We start from the raw sequence: 4,100 nt of genomic DNA, 5'->3' as shown, positions 1-4,100 counted from the left end.
AGTTTGCATTCCCACCAACAGTGTAAGAGGGTTCCCTTTTCTCCACACCCTCTCCAGCATTTATTATTTGTAGACTTTTGGATCGCAGCCATTCTGACTGGTGTGAAATGGTACCTCATAGTGGTTTTGATTTGCATTTCTCTGATAATGAGTGATGTTGAGCATCTTTTCATGTGTTTGTTAGACACCTGTATGTCTTCTTTGGACAAATGTCTATTTAGTTCTTTGGCCCATTTTTTGATTGGGTCGTTTATTTTTCTGGAGTTGAGCTGTAGGAGTTGCTTGTATATTTTTGAGATTAGTTGTTTGTCGGTTGCTTCATTTGCTATTATTTTCTCCCATTCTGAAGGCTGTCTTTTCACCTTGCTAATAGTTTCCTTTGATGTGCAGAAGCTTTTAAGGTTAATTAGGTCCCATTTGTTTATTTTTGCTTTTATTTCCAATATTCTGGGAGGTGGGTCATAGAGGATCCTGCTGTGATGTATGTCGGAGAGTGTTTTGCCTATGTTTTCCTCTAGGAGTTTTATAGTTTCTGGTCTTACGTTTAGATCTTTAATCCATTTTGAGTTTATTTTTGAGTACACAGAACTTAAAAAATTTTTCTTTGAATTTTTAGAGTTTTCCTCAAGTAGCATCATCTCTTAAATGAAGTAATTTTATGATTAAATTTTTCTTAATTTTGCTGTCTGTCACATCTCTGAAATGAAGTGGCATCATGTCTGAAATTAAGTAATTTTGTAATTAAATTTTACTTAATTTTGCTGTCTGTCACAGTGCTTCCAATGTTAGAAACAATCTAGTGTTTGGATTTCAGCTTTAACATCACCTTAAAAATCATCTTCTCTGAATATATTATCCATAGCAAAATTTGCTTATTTCTGTCACCATCCTCTATTTGTTGTCTTATTATCAGCAAATAAGTCTATAATTACCTCATTAACTTTTTTCCTTTATTGTTCTACTCTTCATAAGAATATGAGATTCTTGAGAGAAGGAACTTTTACATGACCCACTCCCATCATTTTACTATTTACTGTGTCCTCACTCATAGTAGAGTTCCTGGCTTTAAATAAGTACTTTAAAACAAAAACAAAACTATTAGGTAAATAATTAGTAAATCGGTGATAAAATTACTATATATCTAAACAAAGTTTAAGGCAGAATAATCTTAGTAATAATTAAATAAAAAGAAACAAATGCTTGCTGTGGCAGTTTGGGAAATATGTCTTTAATTAGGTGAACTAGAACAAAATTCCTGGGCTGATATTTTATTCCTGAGTTGCAATAACTTCATAATTGTTCTAAGGCCATATTTTCCTCCATGTTACACTAGCTATATGTTAAGTAAAGTGGCTCAGTCATGTCTGACTCTTTAAGATCCCATGGACTATACAGTCCATGGAATTCTCCAGGCCATAGTACTGGAGCCTTTCCCTTCTCCAGGGGATCTTCCAAACGCAGGGATCAAATTCAGGCCTTCCAGGTTGCAGGCACATTCTTTACCAGCTAGGCCACAAGGGAAGCCCAAGAATACTGGAGTGGGTAGCATATCCCTTCACCAGAGAATCTTCCTGACCCAGGAATCAAACTGGGTTCTCCTGCATTGCAGGCAGTTTCTTTACCAACTGAGCTATCATGTTACACTTCTTGACCCTAATTATATGATTTGACCTCACATTATCTTTATATGTACAGATACTTCAAACATTTAGTGAAAAACCCCAGTGAATTTAATTAAGCAAGAATCTATATTGGACACACTCCAATTTTATGACTCAAGGATAAATGTGGTTAGGAAGGATAAAAAGGCCTAGTTATCTTTGCCAATATCAGGACAAAGGTGATATCCTTTTAAGAACTGATATAAAATTTTCAGGGGGTCCTTTGTTAGGCTTAGAGCATTGCATAAAAAGAGAGAATAGCACAAGAATTTCTGTCAAATTCTCAGCTCAACTATTCTGGACTTACTAACATGATAAAAAAAGAACTAAATGATTGAATGATTTTTTTTTTCTATTTTGAAAATAGTAGGAAAATAAGTTACTAGAGAAATCCTTTTCTGGGAAATGACTGGTTGCTATCTTACTATGTAAATATAGGATTTGTTTGTGTTTTTGGTAAATTATCCTAATGTGGTATTTTTTTCTGTATATGTGTGAAATTTCTTTTAAATAACTTAGAGTACAAATTTAAAAAAATTATCTTGAATAATCAGAAAACTCCATGGAGAAAATGAAAAGCCACTGGAGTGATATAAACTATTTCTTTTAGATATATGGCAAAACCAATACAATATTGTAGGGTTAAAATAAAATAAAATATTTTAAAAATAAATAAATAAATAAAAAGAAAGAAATAATGCAGCCTTTTGCCCTCTATTGTCAAACTGGATGAAAGAAGAATTCCAGATCCAAATGAGTGATTTAAAAACTTATTCTTCAGATAATGAGCAAGTCTCCACAGGTAAGACTAACAGTAAATAGTGGGAAGCACATTTCATAATTGTGTGATTTTATTATGTAGGAAATTACTTTGAAAGTAATCAAATTTAAATTCAATTCTACTTTTATCACGTAAAAATGTGTGACCTTGGGAAAATTAGCTGAATGTTCTGTGCCTTAAGTTTCTTCAACTGAAATAGAGATTACAGTTCTTGTTGCTGTAAATTTAAATGTGATGTATTAAATTTTGAGTACATGATTGAAATCCAACATAGAAGTTTATTTTTTATTAGAGCATAAGGACTTTACAATATAGTGTTAGTTTCTGCTGTACAACAAAGTTAATCAGCTATATGTACATGTATATATCATCCTTCTTAGAGCTCCCTCCCACTCCACCCCCATGAGTGGGAAACTGCTATATAACATAGGGAGTTCAGTTCGGTACACTGCAGGAGTTTTGAGGAATGTAGCGATATAATTAGAACAAGATTTAAAGAGAATCATGTGGTTTGCTTTAAGAAAATATTTTTTTGGAGCCCAGAATAAAAGTGGAAAAGCATGACAGGAGGCTGTTGCATTGGGCTGGGAATGAAGTGGAGGGTAGAGAATGATCAAGTTTGTGATGTATTTTGAAAATAGAGACAACAGGTTTGCTAAAGGTATCCCTAAGTAAGAGAACAATAGGGAGTGAAGAACATTGTGAGGTATTTTTTTGGTGGATGGGGGTAGAAGTCTGAGCAATTACATGGAAGGTGGTATCATTTAATGACATAGGGAACTCCCTTTTTATTATGGAATATTTAAAATTTATTTTTATATATACTAAATTGATATCCAATGGTATGTCCAAAGTTGGAGATGTTGCATATATTTTGTTTTGTGTTGTTTTACAATATCTAATAGCTGTTTTCATTGTCCAGCAAAACTATCAAAGTGTAACAGGTGCTGGATTCCAAAGCTTCATTTGTAATAATTTTTTTTTAGTCATTGTACAGATTTATGTAGAATTTTAAAACAAAGTTGAAAATAAAAAGAAATATACAGACTGGAGGCAAACTTAAAGTGCTTTGGCATTAATTGGGCAGAAAATGAAGAATATTCAACTGAAGACCCTAGAAATGAAGTCTCAGTGAGGTTTGAGACAATTCAGGACAGTGACCTTCTACATAAAGTTTTATCTACTCAATGAATATAGAAATTAGCTTTAATGGATCTCAAGTATTACATCTTTGTGACTTTATAAATGGTGTACCATTTTTAAGGAATTCCTTTCTAATATTCTTTTGTTCTTTCATATTTCCTTTAAAGCTCCACATTAAATATAGCATCCTTTGGGAAGTCTTCTCTGACTTCGGCTTGACTGATATTATATTCAGTTTGATTGCTATTATGCTTTAGGTTGATCTATTATATTGATAAATTAATTGTAAACTTGTGTGAATATTCTTATAAAGGCACTTACTAAAGGGTCAGGAATTTTGTATTATATCACTGAGGTTAGGGAACTATGCCTTATTCAACTTGGTATTCACAATGTCTATGACACAGTGGACACATAGATAATTCTGCAGTTTATGCATTATAAGCTTTATGTAAATTCTTTTAAATAAATGATTGAAAAAGATGAAGTTTATAATGCATAAACTGCACCCCCCC

This window comes from Bison bison, unplaced genomic scaffold (genome assembly GCF_000754665.1).
Source record: "Bison bison bison isolate TAMUID 2011002044 unplaced genomic scaffold, Bison_UMD1.0 scf7180017858765, whole genome shotgun sequence".
Classification (NCBI taxonomy): Eukaryota; Metazoa; Chordata; class Mammalia; order Artiodactyla; family Bovidae; genus Bison; species Bison bison.
This window is presented reverse-complemented; position numbering follows the sequence as displayed.